Source organism: Mauremys reevesii, linkage group 6, assembly GCF_016161935.1.
Source record: "Mauremys reevesii isolate NIE-2019 linkage group 6, ASM1616193v1, whole genome shotgun sequence".
Lineage (NCBI taxonomy): Eukaryota > Metazoa > Chordata > Testudines > Geoemydidae > Mauremys > Mauremys reevesii.
Window position 1 is genome coordinate 58,803,745 of NC_052628.1, and position 23,326 is coordinate 58,827,070.

A 23,326-nucleotide genomic window follows, 5' to 3' on the forward strand; every position below is an offset into this window, starting at 1 on the left:
CGTCGTAGAATATCCGTTCTCTAGGGTTGCTTTCATGGGGCCAGGCTGAATTAACTGACTGCCCTTTCGCTCTGGGTTGATTTACCATGAGCCGTATATGTATCTGCCAGGATCGGCTGCCTAGGAGAAGCGTCCTTCTGCGAGACACAGAGCAGCAACTCGTTTCCCGAAGCAGAGGCTCTGTCACTGCGCGGGCGGTGAGCTCCAGGGGCCGCCCCCAAGGGTAACTTACAAAGTGGCAATGCAACTGCGCCTGCGCCACCAGGGTAGCGTGCGGCTACTGCGTCTGAGCGCTGGTTTCGAGGGCCGGGCGGGTGCCCAGTGGGCTATCGCGCGTGGGGTGGAGCGTGAGGGCAGGACGCTACATTTCCACGTGCGCATGCGCGACGGGGCTCCCAGGCGAGCCGACGGGCGAGGAACTGGGTGCGGAGCGGATCCGTCCAGCCCTGTCCCCGGGGCGCCAGCGTCTCCCGGGCCGGGTAACGGGTAGTGGGGCCGCCGCGCCGAACTGTGGGTGTCGCTCCGCGGCCCGTGCCGACCCTGGTCTCCGTGTTATCCGAGCGCATGTCAGATACGTGGTTGCCCTGGAGCAGCGTCCGTCTGCGCCGCGCCTGGCCCGTGCCGGGGTTGCCAGAAACTACCTCTCAGGTCAAGATTGCTGAGCTAGTGATGCCAACAAACTCCCCGTTTGCAGCAGCTTTCCCTGCGTGGGCATGCGTGTGACTTGCCTCCATAAAAACAACAAATGTGCTTTTAACTTAAACTTTACTTATACTTTATAAAAGTTATTAGTGTGCCTTGGGTCGAGATACCATTTGAATTGATTAAATGAGCCAGTTGCCCATCTAGTCAGCCAACAGAGGAGCATCCAGGCAGTCCTGCTCCGTAGGACTGTTACAAATCTTGCAGGTGAATTTCTGCAATAATTGCTGTTTTAGTTGAAAGTTCCTACAGTGCTTCCCCCTCCACTGCAAGCCATATTTCACACACAACAGGCTTTCTAACGTCTGTTTTGTTTTCATGCTAGTTGCAGTACTGAAAGTTCTTTTCGCAGTGCCATTTGAAATAAGTAGAGTCAACCTGGTCAGGGCAAGCTGTGCAACATAATCAAATCACCTGTCTTCTGCAGCGTCCATACCATCAAACACTTGAAAGTAGAAAGATGATTAGTCACTTGTATTATTCCACCTTTTGTTTGCAGAGTTGCCCCATTCCTTCTCAGTGCAGTATTTCTTGACATGACATGATATGGCACTGCTGTGCAAGGCCAGTGATTGGGCTTTAAACTTGTAGACAGTGCCTCTTTTGGGTGCAGCGTGTCCAGTTTGTCCAATAGAGTAGAACCTCAGAGTTATGAACCCCTTGGGTTGTGAGCCATCTGCACCAGCATAGCCTTGCACTTCTCCTTTACTGTCTGAACAGCTGCTTTGTCTTTCAGAATATAAGCGTAGCAATTGAAATCATAACCCGGTTATATGGCAGAAGTGGGCATGATGTATGCTTCAGAGTTAAAATGGCCAATTCTGAGGAGGGAATTTTCTTTAGTTGACTTGGATTAACTATCATTTTGAACCCTGACTGACAGTACATATTAGATCATGAAATACCTTGTAGGGACTGCCTGGCTCCAACTGGAACAGTGTTGATTTTGTTAAGGACACAAAGGTCTGGTCTACACTACGGGGGCGCGTTGAACTAAGGTACGCGACTTCAGCTACGCGAATAGCGTAGCTGAAGTCGAACTACCTTAGTTCGACTGACTTACCCGTCCAGACGCGGCGGGGTCGAACTCCGCGGCTCCAAGGTTGACTCCGCCACCGCCGTTCGCGGTGGTAGAGTTCTGGAGTCGACCGGAGCGCGTGGGGAGTTCGAACTATCGCGTCTTGATTAGACGCGATAGTTCGAACTCCGAGAAGTCGAACTCACCGCGTCGACCCACACAGTAAGTATGGACCTACCCAAAGGGTTGATTTCAAGATGATTGTATAAAGTTTGTTGTGTCAGCCAACATGTTACTAAGGAGACTTGCTGTGTAACACCATTCTGAGTTCTTTTACAATTGAAAGTGTAAGTTAAGAGCATCCCACTTCTTCCAAATAGTGGAAATGCATTCTCCTTGACTGAGCCACCTAGTTGCTGCTAGTTGAATCATCGTTCTTGGTTCAGGACCTTCTGTAGTCTTGTACAATTCCCTGTACAAAAATTTTCTCTTTGAACTATGTGAGAACTGGATATTATGCACAAGGAAATCCAGATCTGTTGGTAATACTTCATTTGATTTGTTTCCAACTAGGTTTAGAAAATGGCTAAAGAACTTTACCAGGATGAGATCATAGAACCACAGGGTTAGGAGGGACCACAAGGGTCATCTAGTCTAATCCCCTGTCAAGATGCAGGATTTATTGTGTCTAAACAATCTAAGACAGATGGCTATTCCAGCCTCCTTTTGAAAACCTCCAGTGAAGGAGCTTCCATAACCTCCGTAGGCAGTCCTACTGTTCTTACAGTTAGGAAGCTTTTCCTGAGATTTAATCTAAATCTGCTATGTTGTCATTTGAATCTATTACTTCTTGTCCTGCCCTCTGTGTATGGCACCTTTTCTTTCAGTATCTTGTATACTGAATGGTTGCATCCAGCCATAACGTTGGCACCTTCTATCTACACCAATGCCAATGTACTTTTTCAAGTCCAGGTCATCTTCTTTTAAAACTTTATGCAAATAATGTATTAATGTGCCCACATCAGTGACAATTACTGAAATAACGCTGAAGAAAATTGACATCATCTTTCTTTTTGAAAAACTAGAGTATCTAATCACAACAGAAAGAGTCTTTGTAAGTATACCAGTGTTCTCATCAATTAGAAATGAAAAGAAGCTGTCACCAATATCTGCTAGTAGTTCCTTGTGCGGCTCAAGACTCAAAACATTAATGAGTGCTGTACATTTGGTATGTCTATAATACCTTAGAGTTAGGATTCAGTGATGTGATTAGCTCTCTTAAATGGTCAACTGCTTGAGCTGAGCTGTGCAGTGCTATATAGCAAGCCAATTTTAATTCTGCTACTTTTTATTCCCTGAAATATTCTAAATGAAATACTGTTGAGTTGATTGTAGTTCACTTGGTGCCTTCTCTTTTTGGGTGTTTGAAATACGCTTCTGCAATTTGAAGTGTGCCAGAAGATTTTTCTAAGCATGCAGAGTGCAGTGACACAGCACAGAAAGCCACAGAGGCATTCCCTTGCACAGGCCACGGCTAATCTACAGAGAATAACCATGAAAACTCACAGTCAAGTTAACAATGAAGCAATTTTGTTCAAAACTAAGTTTGTACCAAAAAAATAACCTCCCAACCCCACTTCACCCAAAAAATAAAGAACTATTTATAAAGATTGTTTGTTTTACTGAGAAATATTTGTAAAAGAGATGTAAAACATCTCATAAAAGAAATTTTGGAATGGATATATTGTTGAATCAAGCCCATTGTCTGCACATTTTAAGAAATTAAATTAGAAGCACAAAAATAGTGCAAACAGTAATATTTGTCACTAGAAACAAAAAACATTAAATAACTACAAAGATGTATACTTTTATTTCGGGATCTGCTTCCCATTTCTTGGTGTGTTGCTGTCGATGTTGAGCAATTGTTTTTTGATGCTGCCTTTAGGGATGCCTATTCCCTGGAGAATATTCCACACCCCAATACTAAGTGCTGCTTTCACACAAATAACAACCATGAACAGCATAACTATTTTCTAGGTAGTGGCAGCAGTTCTTGGAGTAGCAGATCTCCTGGAAAATGTCTGAATTAGTTTCTCTTGCCCACTCCACTGCAGATAATCTTATTCTTCTTGGGTTGATCTTTCGCTCCTCAAAGCTTCTTTAAAATGTTTTTCCTGTTATGCTGAACTGGGTCTTTGCTTTACAAGCACCTAAACTCTAACTGAGGAGATTGCGTGGGCTAAAGCACATTTCTTTGGCAGTTAGGAATCCTGAGCTTCCTTTATATTGCAAAGCAGCTGCACAAAAGGAAGACCTATGCTCAGTTTGTTCCAAAGAAGCTGCTGTGAGCTAGAAGGTTAAAACACTTATAAAGTTCAGAAGCTGGGGCAGGAATCCAGAGAGATTAGTGTGAGACTAGAAAGAGAGGCCCAAGGCAACTGCTACTTGGCACAAATATGATCCCATCAGACTTTATCAGATTAAAGGTTATACACTTTAGTTTTAATGCCACATGTGAAATTCAGTCTTTAATGAGCTTTACTAAAACAGTACAGTTTAGATGTGCAGCCCACCTGGAAAAATTAGGTTTTCTGGCAATACAATTCTGGCAATATTTACGGGAAAATGATCTGTCTGTACCTTGCAATATAGAGAGACGGCTCTTCCAAATGTTGGTTTAATATTGGTCAGTGAAATTGATCTAGTAATAGTTACCTCTGTAAGGTGTTGATATAAGCATATGATTATACAGGAAAGCAAAGTTTTCCCCTTACACATGGGAGGTATTGGAAGAGCAAATATACAAAGGAGTCAAACGTCTGCCTGATCATAGGCTGACTTAAAATATGAATAAGGAACCAGGAAGTTTATATGAAAATGTGAGCCAATTGAAATGGAAGGCTTCAACCCATTAAGTTGTTTAGATTCACATTAGTGTGTAGAATTATTATGTTTGAGAAGAAACCTGGAGAGCACATTACACTGAATATATACCTGGTGAAGGAGAAGAAAGGAAATTTTGAGTAACTTGTTTGTTACCTTGTGCACTTAGGCAGCATGTGGAATGAGAAAGAACATTACACATTTAGCATCTACCAATTGTAGATGGTACTTTCCAAAAATGTGTTTTGTGTGTTAGTGGGAGGTTTAGCTATAATTTGTAAACACTAATATAAATTAAAATACTAGACAAGTCATTAAGTGGTTCCAAAATCTGCATCAGTGGCTTTATGACAGTCAACATTTTTAGTGATGATCTGGAAGAAAAATGTAAAGTCACTTCCAATAAAGTTTGTAGATGGCACAAAGAGAAATGCGGTGGCAAATAATATCGAGGACAGGTCATTGTTAGAGAGCAATCTGGCTCACTTTGTACAATGGTGTGACAGACTGTACCTCTGTATTTCCCCCCTTGCACACTATTGTAATAATCTTTATACAAAGTATGCCCTGTGAAATATCATTTAAAAACTGTAAAATCTGTGTGGCAACATTGTATGTAAAGTTATAAGATTCCACTGTATGGTGTTATTAAAACATGTTCCAAGTCTGGGTAGCGAACAAACCAGTTCCTCAGAGACAAAGGGCAGCCGATGCCTCAGCCAGATGTAAACAAGGTCAGTGGGCCATTACTTGCTAAGTGACTATTTGTTGGCAGGAAATTGGCATAAGCAGAAAATCTAAATCTTAGCAAAGAAACAGCCTGGGGTTCCCATCCACACAGTCTGCCTGTCACTATGCTCCCAGCTGGAAATGCTTCTCAAAAGGTGGACAGGGCTTTAAAAAAGAAGGGGCAGACACCCCAAAGTACCCCTCCTCCTCTCTCTGCCAATTCACTGCATGAGAAGGAACAAAGGAAGCAGTCATTACATAGAAGAAGGGATCTTGGCCTAAGGAGTTTGGCCAGTAAGATTGTTGAGTACATTTGGCGAGAAAAACTTTGTTTTGAATTTAACATAGTTTAAGTTAGGCACCAGTTGCATTTTATCTTTATTATTCTTGTAACATTTTGCCTCATTACTTGTATTCACGTAAAATATATCTCTTTGTAGTTAATTCATTTGTTTTATTGTTTTATCTAACCCAGTGTTTGAATTCGTGTGTTTGGGAAACTCCATCTGGGGTAACCAGGTTTGTGCATATAATTTCTATTAATGAAATGATGGACTTTATATAAGCTTGTATTGTTCAGAACAGAAGAGAGATGGGAAGTATCAGACGTAAATTTCTGGGAAAAATCTGGGAATGGGCATGTGTTGGGGTCACCCTGCAGTATGATTCAGCTGGTAAAAGCCTGGAGGTGACTAGCATGGTGCCAGTGCACACAGGCATAGATGTAACATAGGAGTAACTTACATGCTGGAGGCTATTTGGGAGCAATCCTGACTGGAGACCACAGCAGCAAAGCATCGCAGGTAAGAACAGGGGTGGCACAGCTACTTAATAGTCTAAATTGTACCCTGGGTATGTTACAGATGGACATAATTAAACAGCATGTATATTAATTAGAGCTGGCTGAAATATGAGATGAATTTTTCAGCAGACATTTTTATTAAAAAAAGTCCCATTTTTTCATTGGAAAATTTTGAAATTTGAATACTTTCAACCAACTCTAGATATAATACAGATTGAACTTCTCTAGTCCGACACTCTTGGGACCTGACCAGTGCCGAACCAGAGAATTTGTTGAACCACGGGAGGTCAATGCAGAGTGCCAGCAGGTCTCCATAGGCATGGGAAGTAGGAGTGCAGGGGATGCTGCAGCATACCCAGGCTTTGCACCCAGCATGGCCCTCCGCCCAGGGGCCCACTGCCAGCCCTAGGTCCCTGCCACCGTCCACTCGCCAGGGTCCCAGCCGCTGGCCCCAGGTCTTCCCCCTCCCTCCCAGAGCTTGAACACTGCGAATCAGCTGTTCACAGTGCTCCGGAAGGGCTGGGAGGGAGGAGGAGGAGTTGGTAAGCGCGGGGCCGCCGGCGCATGAGAGGCACAGCAGGAGGGGAGCAAAGGAGGGAGCACCCATAGAGTCGGTGCCTATGCTGGACCACGGATGTTGCCAGACCAGGGAGTGCCGGATTTGAGAGGTTCAACCTGTACAACAAAATGAAAGGTCAGTCATCTAGCAGCAAATAATGTTGGGCATGCTTTCGGGATTGGGGGACTGTATTTTGGAAAGCCGTGTCTTTGAAAAGGACGTAAGAGTCATTTAAGATCACCAGCTAAACATGAACTGTGGCAAAAAGGGATAATGCAATACTTGGAGGTATTAAGAGGCAATATCAAACCAAAGGAGAGACGTGACATTACCTTTGCATGTGGCTTTGGTGAGACAAGTAGATCAATATTATGTCCATTTCTGTTGTGTCACTTCTAAAAGGATGTTGAAAAAATGGATAGGATTCAGAGAAGAGCTCCAAGAATGATTTGAAAACTGGAAAATATACCTTGGTGTGAGAGACTAAAGGAGCTCAATTTAATTTTGTCACAGAAAAGGTTAATAATAGGTGACTACATGTGGAGAAGATACCTGCTACAAGAAGACTTTTTAATCTGACGGACAAATGCATAATAAAATCCAGTGGCTGGAAGTCCAGTTACATGTAATCATCATAATGGACCTTTATGAACTTAAAAATCTCTGATTCTACCGGGGCCCTTTTTCAAGCCCTGTGTATTGTTGGTCATTTACACTTGATGTTTATGAATTGAGAGGCAATAATGTTCTATTTTATTCTCTTTTGTTTGTAATTGTTCTGTATGTAAATTATTTTATTTGCACCAGTGGAAGTTTAACAAATACATTTGTTTTGCTTCCTAGTTATAATGTGTCATTTCATAATAATGGAAAAGCGTTGGCATCTCCTCAAATACTTTCTAAAATGATACCAGAAAAAGTAGTTGGTAGGTGTGTGTCTTGAATGTATATTTATATGATGAAATGTTCACTTTCTGCTACTGAATTTGTGTAACTGCCTAATGACACTTCTTTTTTCATCCCAGTTTCCTTCTGAAGTTATTTAGGTGACATGGAGAATATTTTTCCATTATCTTAAACTTTTGCCTCTTAAAATATAAATATATATTCTCCATGTGCAGATTATCTGGATCAGAAATTTGGGTGATCAAACTTTTTAATGTTGTCTTTTTCTTTTTTAGTTGTATTATTTTTATTGGAATGACAAGTTATGAAATTATTACTTGATTGAATACATCCAGTGTCTTTGTTTAAAAACAGGATTCATATTTCTGAAGAGGTTAATGTACTTTTGTTTGCCTTACATGTTGTCTGTACTTGTTTTGATGGTTGGCTGTTAACTTGGATCTTCATTCTTAATGTAATTTATGTACAGTAATCATTTGTGATGTTCCTGTTTTCACAAACTGAATTCCAACAAATGGTGTATGCTGTGTTTAAACTATATAAAGAGTATAAAGGAAAAAGTTGAAAAATAACCTATTCTGTGGTTTACTTTATTCTTTCTAATGAGCTTTCTAAGCCATGGCTGTATTAAACACAATTTATAGCATGGACTTCATTAGCCACTTTTGCCTCTGGTGTATTAATATGTTTATGAAGTGAAAAATATGTTAAAAGGGAAGGAAAGTGGGGTTAATCTATTATCAGATCAGTGTATTTCAGTAGTAAAACACACATTGGATTATGACTTATGCTAATTCATGCCCAATGTGGTGTGAATTTTAAAGCTAAATTCTTCACTGCTGTTTTGTTGTTCATTTATGGACATTTTCATGGCATAATGAGTTACTGCACCTCTTCCTGATTCATTTCTTGGCCTCTCTTGAGCAGTTTGTCAACTGCCCCAATGAATGTGGTGGCTTTCTGATGTATCTTAGAACACTGAGAATACCTGAACTGTGAGTTGGTTTCTGAATCTTGCTGTCTCCAGCAAGAAAAATGAGACCATTAACCCACTATACCTTTCTAGTTTAGTAAATACTGACATTTGGAATGTTTCCATATAAAGACTGTACTGAGCTTCATGTTCTTGGCTTTGGACAAGGAATGTTAGCTTTTACAGTTTTCTCCAGACTGTAGGACATTTAAGCGCCTGCCTGTTTAAAACATTTTTTCTGGTGTAAGCTATGTTGCTGTACCTTGGCTTCTGAATTAATCAAGCCCTGCTAAATACTCTTAATATAACACCACATGAAAACATTCATTGCTTACAGGAAGATAACTTGATAGTTAATTCAAATAAAATGAATTGTTAAACTTCCAGCAGAAACAGTCAATAAGGAGTCTTTCCTAAAAATTCATTATGAGCTCAACAGTCACAAGTTTATCTGGTGTAAAAATGTTTTTAAGAGTCTGCATTGATACAACAAAACTAATGTAAACTATAAAAAGTGATTATTGGTTTGTCAACAAACTTATGCTGATGTTAACTTCATGAAAAACAAGAATGTGCATTTTGATATTTCTAAATATTGTAGCTTTGATCCATATATTAACAAGATTAGCATAGAGAAAGTGGGTGTTAGTAAATCTTTCCTAATGAATGGCAGTATCCCTGCCAGATTTACAAATGCTGTACATTCCTTTCTGAGGGTAGATTTATAAACACCCAAAAGCTCTTGTTGAAAGCAAGGCTTGAACAGAGTGGTTCATATACTAGGCTCTTTCATAGTAGTGTTAGAAAACCACTGTTCTCAGAATACATATGAATGGTCACAATTTTATTACTGCAGGTGTCCCTTTTCAAATGAAAGCCAGTAACAGATCTCCCGGGATTAGATCTGGTACTGTTAAAATTCTCAATTTAGTTACATTGACATCTGTATTCAACTAATAGTGGAAAAATGTCTTAACTAAAAGTTGGTTTAACGAGCCCGTAGTGATCCTCAAACTTCATTTGCATATTGCTCCTTAGATCCGCAAGTCAGTAGTTGGCATTGGCCATGATGGTGTTGAGTCACCTCATGAACCTTAGTTGGTGGTAAACCAACTCTTTTTGCAACAGAGTGATAGTTCATCCAGTACATATGAGGTCTACCTGGGGTCAATTCCCTTGATGATATGGCTGAAAATATCCTCTTGAAAGTGGTTTAAAGGGGTCTGGTGTAACTAATACTGGAACTTTTCAGTTCTAATTAGGTGAGGTAAAAGTTTAACATAGTTTAATCTTTCCCATAATACTGGTTTAGGCTACTATTCTTCATAATTTGTGTTATAAATGTTAGTGCTCACAAAGCACATTATTAGTTTAATACTCATAATGGATTGTGGTGTGAAGTTTAGTGCTCATGAAGTGTTTTAGTGCTTTTGTTGGTTAGGGGGACTTGAAGACTGAAGTACTACATTTATTCACAGAACAGGTATAGCAAGGGCAGCAAAGTTTCGCTACTCTGCCTCATCAATGTGACACAGTCTTGACCAGCTTTAAGGATGTAAGGCTGTGATAGGGTGTTCACCCCACATGCACTGAGAGGGTTAAGGCAGACTGAGAAGGGGGCTAATTAATGCAACAGGCCACAGCTGAAGGGAATCAGGTGGCTAAGCAATCCTCTGATTGAATGAGGAAGCCCAGCTGAAGAGGAATGAGCTGTGCTGGGCCTAGAAAGGCAGGAAATTGGCAGCAGATGGGGGCTGCTGGGGAAAATCTGCAGTCAGCATTTGGGCTGGCTGGCTAAGGCAGTGAATGGGAAGGCTGAAAGACAAATGACCTGTCTGGAAGGGCTGCAGACCCAGAGAGAGAGAGGCAGAGGACGGCATGTAACTGCGGAAAGCAGCATTGACTTGGTGAGCTATTCCCCTGGGTGACTAGGAGGAGGTGCCATCCTACTGGTGGGGGAGCACACCATCACAGGGGTAGTTGAGTCTCAGGGCCTGTTCAATCTATAGCCTCTGTGGTGTGACTTATAGCACAAGTGCTAATTATAACGGTATATTTTGAGATGTAGATTCATATCTGCTGGGACCTAGATTGAAACCACCAGTTCATTTCATATAGAGTACTGAATAGTCACTAAATGGTTACAGAGTTTGGTCGCTTCCAACATGGGCTTGGTACAAATTGTGGACATAAAGTTGAAATGCTGCATATTCCATTCCCAGTTTCCTGAGTGACCCGACTTTCTTTTTTCGTACTTCTGTATAGAGAAAGTGATTTGGTCAGCTTGTGGTCAAATTTAGGAGTCATAAGGTTTTGTGATCAATCATTCACTCTTTATACCTCAAATTAGGGCCTAACTGTATCTATCCTGAGACCCATCATAGTGCTTCCTTTTCATTTGTTGATCTCTCTGTCATATATTTGGCATCTTGTATGCTCTGCGTGTGTCAAACTCCCTCTGTTGAGAGTTCTGATACACAGTTGAAATGGGATATGCTACACAGAAGCCAATACATGTGTAGTTGGGCCTGAATTTCAACTGCTTAAGCAAGGGAAGGAAAGTCTAGGTGAGATCGGAATAGCTTTTATGTAACAAGTGAAACAACTCTCCCAGTTGCCACAGTTCTTCTGCACGATCCCATGCCAATTCTCATCTGCATGCACCTTGATTGTTTGTGATCCTTAATTAGGATGTGTTTCAGTTTCCTAATTCCTCCCCTGCAGTTTCCCTTAGGTATAGTATTCTTCACCTAGTCTTTGTATATGCAGAAGACAGTATATAAATATACTTCATTTACATTCTTTCACTGCTCTTGCAGTATCTACAAACCCTAGCCTTATCCACTACAGAAAGAACAGGATAGAAAAAATATGTATTATTGTCCTAATGCAGAGTAACACATAGAGTTTAAATATGTCAGAATTTAACACTCTTGGTAAATAAATTGAATGAATTGCAAACATTATTTTGATTCCATCGCTTCCCCAACACTTTTTATAACTAGTCCTTTGAGATTTGGGTGCATCTTGTTTTTCTCAGGTTACCTTTATGCATTCTCAGTTATTGACACACATAATATTCCTTTAACATAACATTAAAATGGTGCATGCAAAATAATTTAAGTTTGGAGTGTTAAACACAAACTGCCACTAAAAATAGAAACACAACCAGAAGTAAAGTCAGTGCACAAACTCCTTCAGATTACATGAAAAGAATTTTGGAAACACAAAAATGAACCCGTTTTGTTTATAGTTGTGCATATTTTTTCTGGATAGCCAAATCAAATAGTGCTTATTTCTCAAGGGGTTAAAAAATGAAGCTTTTGGGAAACAGTGATTGTATACGGTAGCTATCAGGTAGATGGGTAGTAATGTCAAAAAGCTTGCATGTGAGGATGCTGGTTGAATTAAATGAACATCACCAGGACTGAGTGAAAATGTAAGGTTTGGCTGGAAGAAGAGTGAATTTAATCAAAAGTAATATTTATTTTAAAAATAAAGATGGTCTTTAATCTTTTTTTCCCCTTTCAAAAGAAAAATAACACCCAATCACATCAATGGGTGGGAGAGCTTGATGGGGCCAGTGGTGAAAGGGGCATAGTCCCAGTAGCAAGGGAGGGAGACATTCACCAGAGGACAGTAGGTAGCTCCTCTCCGTGAGAGTCTCTGGCAACCATTGGCCATCTGGGAGAGAGGGGTGCTTATTGGCTAGCTACCAGGATTTAACCTAGCACAAGGGCCAGGTAGAGCCTCTGTCAGCTGCATTCCAGCAGTCTATCCTACCCATGGGAATGGGAGCCCTGCCTGACAGATGCTGTGGGTCTAGCTGATCACTTGTTTAGGGGATCAGGCAGGAATTTTTTTTCTCCCGTGGGACAATTGGTAGAGGCCCAGGGAGTTTTTTGCCTTCCTTGCAGCACTTGCAAGCCACAGTAGGTTAAGTAGGAACATGCTTAGTACCTAACTGAGGTACTAGGATAGAATTCTTTATTTGTAGCAACTTGTGGCCAGTTTCCAGTGCACTTAAGAGAATAAAATGAACAGTTCCCAGAGGTAAAAGACCTGGGATTTTGGTGTTGGGCCTTGGGCTCAAGTATTAGGGTAAGACTTTGTGTCTTCTGTGGGCTGAGGTCAGATCTTGTGGCCCTCACGGGCCGGGTTCCCCACCCTGCTGCCCTCTCTGTCTCCCTCGCAAGGGAGAGGTTGCTAGGACTCAGAGAGGAGAGCCTATGCTGCATTATGTGTATGGGTGCCAGTTACAGGTTATATGGTAAGGAAAGTATGGGTGATGGGCAGGTAGCAGCCCTCCCCTGTGTTAAAGTTTAATAAAAGTTGTGGCCTACCGCTTAAGTCCATGCATGTGTCTGTCCTCATTTTGCCACTGTGTACACATCAAGCTCGTTTTCTTATGTTTACAGCAGACCCAAAATATTTTTATCTATTTGATGTATAAAAAGTGTCGGCTAATAGTGCTGTTTGGTAATGTATATGTGCCTTATTCAAGCAGTGATTTGTTTGCCTAAATAAGGCCCAGATCCTGCAAAGACTTAAGCACATGCTTAACCTAATACACGCTGAGGCCTGGTCTGCACCATAAAGTTACATCAGTGTAAGTTGCCTTGCGTCGACCTATTGATGCATGTGTCTACATTCAAATTTGTCTTCAGTTGATGTAAGTATTGCATTACAGTGATGCAGTAAAACTAGCTCCTAAAACAGCATAGAACCATGGTCGATCTACTTCGGTAAATGCAAGGTGGAGATAGACTCTGCAGGACCTAGCAGGTTGACCTAGGTGTTGACCCTAGCAATCATCCAGTCACTATCTCACAATGCCCCATTCCTCACATCAGTGACTGCAATGCTCACAATTTAAACTCTACTGCCTGCCTTTCCCCCTGTTAAAAACCCTGCATGTTTTTGAAATGCCCTCTCCTGATTGCCTATCTTGGTGAGCTCACCTAGCAGGTTACCTTTTTTTTGTGTGCATCTCACTGCCCGACGAACTGTGCTGGTTTCACACTGAGAGAGAAGTACCAGACATGACCCTCTCTGGAGCAGGAAAGAAGTATTGGATCTCCTTGGCTTGTGGGGAGAAGAGGCTGTGCAAGCTATGGAACAGCTGTAGAAATGTGGACATCTACGAATAGATTGTATGGGGGATGCTGACAAAGGGGCATGACAGGGATCAGCATCCATGTGTAAAAGTGAAGGAACTTCAACAGGGATACCACAAGGCCAAGGAGGGCAAGAAGAAATCCTGGTGTTGCCCTGTAGATCTGCCACTTTTGCAATTAACTACATGCCATACTTGGTGGTGGTCCCACTAGCACCCCACAGACCACTTTGGCTACCTGGGAGGAGCCTGAGACGGGGATGTCTGCCATGAACAGCAAGGAAGAAGATGGGGAAGACTGGACGGGGGACTTCAACCATGCCGCGAGCCAGGACCCATTTGAAGCTCAGCAGGAGTCTAGTGAGTCATGCCAGGTGAGTGCAATGAGCCCGCAGATGAAGAGGAAGGGAGCTCAGGTAAGTGCATACATGCATTTCTCTTTAAATGTTTTATTTGCTTTTCTTTCCTCTTCTCCCTTCCACTCCCCCATTTAAAGATGGTGCCTGGCCTATCCCCAATTTTACAAGACAGAGGTAGCAACTTCTATTTGCTTTACTGGTATATTGTGAGAAAATAAAAAGGAAGTCAATTAAAAACAAATTCTTGAATTATTACTATGACAGTCCGATTACATGATCCAAATCAATTAGGTCTCTTATTGTACTCCTACCAAAGTACAAACAGATAGTCATATTTTGCTTTTCATTCCCTTGTTGGGCCAAGTCGTGGGAGGGCTTTTCAGAGCACGTTGTTTATGTGGCTAGGGATGTCTCTTATATCCTCCTGAGAGATCTCAATGAAACTCTCATAGGGATACTGTGCAATCTATCCCTCTCTGGGATGATGGCCTTATGTTAGAGGGCTTTCCCATCACCCTCTCCCCTGGTTCTTGTCATGCAGACAGAAAGCTGAAGAGTAGAAGTTCAAAATGCAGATGGTTCGATGTTTATTGGGGTTAGTTCCAAGCAAACATATCCAACGCTCTGCACGCCAGCAGAGTCTGTTTTCCCAGTGTTCTGTTCCCAGCTCTGATGCCGTAGAGTGTTTACCCTGTGGCCCCCTTCCCAGCTCTGACACCACAGAGTTTTGCCCGTGTCCCCTTTCCCTATTCCTCCCTCCCCATTTCTATTTCCCATCTCCTTCTTCTTAGCAGACCCATATATACCTGCAATGCATGCCCAGAGTCCCACCCCTTACAGTTTATGGTCATGTTCTGTTTTGGAGGGCTGTGAGTCTAGGATCTTCATCCCACCTCTTTTTTTTTTTTTTTTTGTATCCCATGGGAGGGGTGAAGAGTGAAGTTGTGCTACAGCCAGGGACAGGCATTTCTTTGGCCTTTTAGTATTTTATACCTTCCCCCTCAATTTCCCCTGGCCCCTCCTGACTGGTTGCTTGACCTTGCCTTGAGATAGGGATTGAGGCAATCTTAGTGTGCTCATATATTACACTCCCACCATGCCTTGTAATACTTTAGCTCTATCCCTTATCTTTTCTCATTGTACTAAAACCCCCATCTGGTTATGGGAAATACAACACACAGTGTCTTTGTTCATTGTTCTTCACACATTAGTATAAAATAGGAATATCCAAAAAGTCAAACACAAAATTCTATCTCAAGCTGACAAACAAGCCTATATACTGACACTTTATTTCTTCTTTTATGATAGGATACTTTCCCATGCCATTCTGAGATGAGTTTGTCTGGCACCATTGTAACAAACTGGGTAGTATATGAGCCTAGGTGGCTTTGGAACATCAGGACTGCTGTATTCTCTGTGTCTTTGTGAACCTCCTCAACAGGCCATACTCACGTTGGGACTGGAGAGCAGTGCTGCAACTAGCCCCTCCAAAGCTAAAGTATGAATAAAAAGTATCTTATTACAAATATTCATTGGAATAAGGGAAGGGAATCTTGAAATCCATCTTTCCCTTTCCATTGTGACTATAAATTTAATGGTGCATGCATCTGTTTTTTATCAGCAGCTTCTGGCGTGGTGGCTTTGGAAGGTATCCCTTCCATGGCCACAGAATGCCTGACTATGAGGAGGAAGAGAAGGAAGAAGACTAGGGAACACGTGTTCTGCAAGATCCTGTGAGCCAGTGCTGCATTGAACCGTGAACGAAGGGCTTGAATGGTCAGTCTGATTGAGAGTATGGAGAAAAACAGAGAGGCGAGGCAACAGGCCTGTGAGTCCCAGCAGGACAAATAGTGTGAAATGCATTATGAGTTTTCTCAGACAGCAAATCCAAATGTTGCAGACCCTTGTTGTTATACTGGTCCAAGAAACCCAGACTTACTCTGGAGAGCTTGATGGTTGCTGCTTCTTACACCCCACAACATACCAAATGGCATTCTTACCCCTACAACTCCATGCTGGCGGACAACAAGGAAAACCACAGCTTTGCATACATTGCCTGTGAAAGCCTCAGATTGGTGTATGTGTAGCCACAATAGACTACATTGAACTACCATTTTGTTTTCACAAATGGACATAAACATTTACTTCCTTTTCAACAGGAATTTTTAGTGTCACCCTGTTAAGTTGTTAGAAGGTTGTATGACGTATGTGGTTGTTTGCACTTCGATTTTTGTGCACTGAATTTTTGTACTCAAAGTTCTATTTTTAGAGTATTAAAATATCTTTATTAGTTCACAACAAATATTGCAGAGTGCATAGCGGCAGTCAGGAAATCGAACAGTATTTATAAATGTACACCAAGCACCGTGGAATCCATAGCATCATGACAATACGAAGCCTTGTTTATAAATGTACAGCAAGCTCCACACAATTTAGAGTGGCAGGCAAAGGCCCAGGGCCAGCACAATTTGTAATATGCAGCAGGCACTACAGAACAGATATCAACAGGCAAAAACCAAATATTACATAATCTTAATTTCACAAGAGAGACATTGTCTCAAAGCAGAATACTGCTGAGCTGGACTGTTAAAACGAACCTTTACGCATCCCTCAAATGCATAGCTCCATGGTGGGCTCTTGGAATAGCTTTAGTGTCTGGCTGTTCAGATTCTGCAGACAGCTGCTCCAGCTTGCCCCTGGTGGCAGCTTTTCCTCACAGATATTATGCAGTACACAACACTCACCTATAACCATGGGGATGCTTTTCTCACTGAGATCTAATCTAGTGAGTAAACACTGCTAGCGACCCTTTGGCCTACCAAAAGTACGTTCCACAGTCATTCTGCACCTACTGAGCCAGTAGCTGAATCTTTTCTTGGCACCATCCAGATGACTAGTATACAGCTTCCTAAGCCACGGGCACAAGGGGTAGGCTGGATCCCCTAGAATGATTATTGTCATTTCCACATCACTAATGGTTGTCCACTACTCAGGAAAGAATGTCCCTGCATACAGCTTTCTGAACAGTCCTATGTTCTTAAAGAGGCAAGCGTCATGCACCTTCCCTGACCAACCCACATTGATGTCAGTGAAGCATCCCTGGTGATCCACTAGCACGTAAATATCCCTTTCTGTTGTACTCAGTAGTAAGGTGCTAAAATAGGGATATGCATGCCGTCTATTGCCCCACCACAGTTCATGGCTGCCACTGTGGATTTTTCAACTCCAAAATGATTTCCCACGACTGCTAGCAATCCAATATTGGAAGCTTCCAGAACACAATGACCATTTGCTTCTCCACTGTCAATGCAGCTCTCATTCTGGTGTCCCCCTACTGGGGGGTTGGGGCGAGCTTGGTACACAGATCCAGGAACGTGGCCTTTTGCATCTGAAAGTTCTGCAACCACTGCTTGTCATCCCAAACCTTTATTACGCTGCAATCCTACCAGTGAATGCTCATTTCTTTGACTCAGAAGCGGCATTCCACTGTTTGCAGCTGCTCCATGAACACCCTGAGCAACCTAGAATTTTTTTTTGCTATGTTCATCCAAAAATCCTCCTTGAAGATATTCACTTCTTCATCATTGCTCTCCTAATTGTTGCAGTATTTCCTGAAGGTCTGCAAATATAGGAGAATCGTGTCCTGTATTTGCACCATTCATGAGAATAATGCTGAGCTCTGCAATCTCCATGCTTCTGTCAGTGATGGCAGAGACCAAAAAGTGCCATGTGGGTTTGAGATTTTCAAAAAACGGTGTGAAAATTATGGGATGCGGAAGGCATTATGGGATAGAGAATGTTGTATGCTGGGAACTTGACTTTTAGCTTTCCAGAAATGCCTAGGTGAATTGTTACTTTCCCACAAAACACTGCAAAAATGGCCCAAAAGGCACTGCACTGGTCCATGGCACACTAGGATACCTACCCAGGCTGCACATCACTTTTGAATGATCCAGGCACTTGTGCGACTCCAATGCAAGCAAAAAAGTATGCATATGCCTAATATACAAATGTCAGCACGTGTACAACAACAGAACTTGTGTCAAGTGAAGTTTGTAGTGTAGACATGGCCTGCGTGAGTAGTTTTATTGTCTTCAGCAGGACTAGTCACAATAGTTAAAATAAAGCATGCGTGTTAGGCTTTATAGGATTGAGACCTTAATTAGTTATTCAGAGACTTCAATATAATAATACAAATTAATGACAATTATATTTCTGATTTACTAGTTATTATCTTATTCCAACATAATATATACAAGACATTGTAGAATTAAACCAAGAAACGCTCTAACATGTTAGAATTTGTTTTTAAATCTACATTGAAATCAAACTTGCTAATGCGATATGTACTAAAAGTCAACATACAGTAGTTAAAAGCAAAGCAAATTTCAGTAAACTGACTGAATAAGTAAGAGGAAAAACTGCACTGAGAGATTTTCTAGAATGCAATTCCTTCATTTACCCAGCTGTTCTTTGTTTACTGCCAAAGAGACTAATTTTCATGCTTTCTTGAAACCCATTTGGTTTCTTGAATTAGAAAGAATGAGACCAAATGTAGGATATAAATTTCCTTGTGTGCTTTTTGTTTACAGCTAAACCTTAAAATAATCAAGAGATGTACTTTTTTCTATAAAAGGTACCAACAGTATTGAACTTTTAGAGACTACTACTTTATCCTTTTGAACTGTGTGTGTATTTCTTTTTTAATTATAACATTCCAGTTTAAAATTTGAAGAATCTTAAAGTTTTTATCAGGGTTACTGGATGTTGTATTTTGTGACTAGACTGAGACCAGAATATAGAAAGACAGGGTAATTTAATGTGAATTATCTAGTAGCCCCTTAGCCTTGCCAAAAACTATCCTGTGTCATCCCTGGAAGAGGTGGACTTGCAGTTGTAAAGACTACACTGATTTATATAGGGAATAAAACAAAAAAGAAAAAAAAGAAAAGAATATACCTAACTGTAGTTTTTGTTTATTTAAATACGCAGAAGTGAAATAGTAATATACTAGAATTACAGGATATGTTTGCTACACGCAGGTTACCTATAGAGATAATTTCAGATAATGAAGTTCAGTTTACTATTAAGAAATTCCTAATTTTTTCAGGAGAAATAAGTGTGCTAGTTCTATTCTTTATCACCTTGGGCATATCATTTCACCCCTGTCCTTCTGTTTCCCTTCCCACCCTTGCTCTGTTTGTTTATTATGAGTTCTTAGGGGAAGGGACTGTCTCTTGCTATATGTGTACACAAGGCCTAGCACAATTAGGCCTGGAGGTGTTACAATAATAAACATAAAAAATTTAGCTTAAGGGACTAGATGAAAAAAACCAGAAAACATATTATGGGATCACAATTTTTTAACAAATCTAGTTGCAGGGAGGGGTGTGCTGTGCATAACTATGTAACTGTCAAGGGTTTGTTTTCTATGTACTGAACATTTAAGTGTTTTAGGGATCTGCTTTCTGTTGGAGGCAGCTGTGACTGTGTCTTCAGTTCAGAGGCAGCTTATTTCAGAAGGGAGATACACTGCACTCTCTCATGGAGTTTTTGTTATCCCTTAATCTCAAAAAGCCATTCTGACATATGAGTGTTCTGTGTTTGAAAAGGCATCATTGTTGGTAGTGGTGCCAAAGAGGATTGGGTGTGGATGTGTGAGCTGAGGATGTATGAATTTCTGAGGTCAGACAGAAGGAAATGGTAATATTCTTGGGGAAAATAAAGAGGAAGACAGTGTGGGAAGTGAGGCAGGAGAGTGGAGGCAGCAGGGGAGAATGGTGAAATGCACAGTGGTTAGATGTGAATGATGCCCAGAAGAGGAAGGTGTGTGTGTGTGTGTGTGTGTGTGTGTGTGTGTGTATATCAAGGGGTAGAAGATAGAAAACAAATAATACCAGTCAAGACAGAGCTGAGTCCCAAGAACTGAACTGATTTCAGACTCAGGAACCTCTGACAGCTCTCTCCCTTGGCTCCTCTTGCTGCTATAGATGCCTCAAGGATGTGGGGTCTGGGTTCTTTTATAAGCCACCTCCAGAAAAATGGTGGACCTGGTGGAGGTGTGCCATGTGTCGGGGAGGCTGCTGGGCCCCTGGAGCAGCTTTGTGGTGTGATGGTGGTTGTTCAAGGTCTAGAGTGCTTGGCTTTCTTCTCTGGCTTTTGCAATTGCTATGTTATGAATTATTTGGGAACTTTGTGCTGATTCATCTTTACAGTAAATGATTAATATGCTTAAGATTCACTTGGGTGGGTTTTTGTTTAATCCTTGGTTAGTGTAGGAGAAATGTTTGTGGTATGCTGTATGCAGATAAATGAGTTTATTAAAGAAATATAGTGCTCTGTTTCTGATGCTGTGGCTGCAATATGTACAACTACAGTGGATTCTTTAAAGCTCTTAGAAAAAGTATTATTTTTGGATCAGTGACATCTTCTGAAGAAGCTATGAAAGGGATAAAGAATAAAAGATTGGAGGCTGGCATTTCTTCAGGGTCTAGAGTGCTTGGCTTAACAGTTAATAGTTAGTGTCTTAACAGTGAATGTCCATACTTTGAAATCTTTTGGTTTCTTGTAAATTTAATCTTAATTCTGATTTTTTTTAAATGCTTGTCTTTTGCTAACTATACAATGTTGTTGTAAGGATTTTTACCCTTAAACTACTGATATGTACTCTTAACTTTAACTTCACAGGCAAAATTTGTTTTTTGTTTGGGAATATTTTGTCTTTGAAGTTGAAGGTAGACTACTTCACAAGTAAAGAGTTAGATACTCCTACTGTAATTTTGTGAGCAAATTCAGTAGTATCTGAGGTCCAGATCCAACTCCCATTGAAGACTGTGGGAATCTTTCCACTGACTTCAATGAGAGTTGAATTGAACCATATATGCTCAAGATGAACAACAGCCTTAGGCATTAGAATTTTATTTAGTGAGAAAATAAATGTTAATTAGGACCCTTGGGTTATGTGTAAGCTTCTTGGAAACTGCCAGCTAAATAGATGCTATAAACTGTCAGAGGAGGCAAGTCAGGTTTACACTCCCTTCCAGTACTGCACTGCAAAGTCGTCATATTAATTAATTAATTTATTCACTTGTATAACTGTAATTCCTAGGGGCCCCAGCCATAGAGCAGGATCCCATTGTGCTAGGCGCTGTACAAACAGAACAAAAAGACTGTCCCTGCCCTGTAACTGTTACCCATGTAAATTAGTGAAAATTCCAACATTATAGCACATTTAAAAGTATCTTAATCTATTCTGTCTTTAATTACTTCAAATTTTTGCAACATTATAGCTCTCCCTCGCCCCAGCTTAGCTAAGGAAAAAGATGATGATGTCTCCTGGACACCAATCCAAAAAGGAGTTTTGCGGTATGCCTGCTGAATTTATTTCCTGAAGTTATGATGTTGGCTTTAAGATTTTGTTAAAGAATTGTATATCTTTTAATTGGATCTTTGAATTCTCTTTTTTTAGGGTAGCATTTTCACTTCAGTAGATTTATTGTGCATTCAAAAAACTTCACTAGTGTCCTTCCTTTTTCATTTACCCTTTGTTACATACTATAAGTAAAAGGTAATGTTAGATCATCACAAATTAGAATATAAAGTATAAATGTTATTTGTTTGAGCTGTCTTTAGCCAATCTTGCCTTATTTTCCTATCAGTTATAGTTACATCAGTACAAATTTACATTTTTTTCTCCCAAAAATATTACCTATGGAAGCTAGTAGTTTTTGTCTCACTAAAATCCTTGATGATACTTTAATTACATTTCACTGTTCCTATTGGGAGCAATAATTACAAAAATAAAATTAATCAGAGAACAAAACAAGTATTTCCGAACTTCTGAGCTTCGATAATTTTGGGGCCCAATCCTGCCAGGAGCTCTGGTTAGGTGGACACCTGTGATCTCATGAAGCTCTTTTGAAGTAAATGGCATTGAGGAGCCCATCTGTACAGAGCTTAGTGCAGCATCAGGGCCTTGGTTACTTAGGGATGTCTACCCTGCAGCTGGGAGTGTGCTTCCAAGCCTGTATAGACAAACACAAGCTAGCTCTGCTGGAGCTAGCATGCTAAAAACAGCAGCGTGGACACTTGTGGCAGGGGCAGTGACACAGGCTACCCACCTGAGGATGGACCCAGGGGGTCAGGTGGGCTTGTCCTGGGATGGTTAGCCCTTGCTGCTGCCTGTGCTGCAATGTCCATGCTGCTGTTTTTAATGTACAGCTCTAGCAGAGCTAATGTATGTCTGTCTACTGAGGTGGGAAGCACCCTCCCAGGTGCAGGACTATGCAGTCCCTGCCCTTAAGAACTTGTAATAAACAAACAGACATGCCTTTAGGGTCCTTTACTGCAGGTCATTACTCACATGAGTAATCCCATTGATTTCACATGAGTGCAGGTAGTGTCACTGGCTATTTTTTTTGTGCCCCCCTCATTTCTTAGTAGAATTCTTGCAAGCGTCTGATCTTTATTGCTTACATTTTTGTTTGTCTTCAGCTTAGATAGAATTTTGCTGTTTTTATTCTCACTAATGTGATTTAATTATATTCTGATTTTGCTGAGCACAACTCTTCATTGTGCTCATAAATTCTGGATCATGTCAGGCCTCGAGAGTCTGGAGACTTTATTTATGAGAATTAATTTGTAGAACATTGCTGAGGGTATATCATTATATAATAGTATTATCCCCATTTTACACATGAGGAATTGGGGCATAGAGATGAAAACCAAAATTGTCAAAACTTTTAGCTAATTGTAGGGGCTCAATGTAAGTGTAGGGCCTGAGTTTCCAGAGTACTTAACACTTTATATGTTCAGAGGAGGATTCCCATTGATGTCAGTTGCTGTTGTGAGTGCTCATCTTTTCTGAAAATCAGACCGTCACCGTAGGTGTCTCAAGTTGGGTACCCAGAAAATGAGGAACAAACAGTGGCCACCTTTGAAAACTTTTGTTTGTGACTTGTCCAGCATTACATAGAAACTCTGTGGCAGAGGCAGGGATAGAATCCAGTTCTCCAGGATGGCATTCAGCTGCCTTAACTGTGAGACCATCCTTTCTCTTCCTGCAACTTCCTGCCTCATTTGTTCATTACACACCTTTCTGCAACAAATGAAGCAGGGATCCTACGGACTATAGTCTCTTTACCTATGCTACGCTTATCCGTTCCCATAGCACAATCTGTGCACTAAATAAAAATAGTTGTGTAGAAAAATAGTATGTGGTCATGTAACTAAAGACTATATCATAATTCATACGCACAAGGAGGATGATTTAAGATTACA

At 41.0% G+C, this 23,326-nt stretch overlaps 1 protein-coding gene across 9 annotated transcripts in view; it reads left to right on the forward strand.

Moving 5' to 3' along the window:
* Window positions 1-69: 69 nt before the first annotated feature.
* Window positions 70-23,326, forward strand: part of LOC120408022 — a 159,925-nt gene continuing 136,668 nt past the window's right edge. For 5 of the 9 annotated variants that reach the window (XR_005600371.1, XM_039544499.1, XM_039544494.1 and 2 more), the window contains exon 1: window positions 70-223. The gene's annotated coding sequence lies outside the window, so the exon portion shown is untranslated. Of the gene's footprint in view, window positions 511-13,936; window positions 14,063-15,668; window positions 15,824-21,336; window positions 21,413-23,326 lie in introns of those variants that run through there. The other 4 variants (XM_039544497.1, XM_039544495.1, XM_039544496.1 and 1 more) reach the window with 4 other exon arrangements.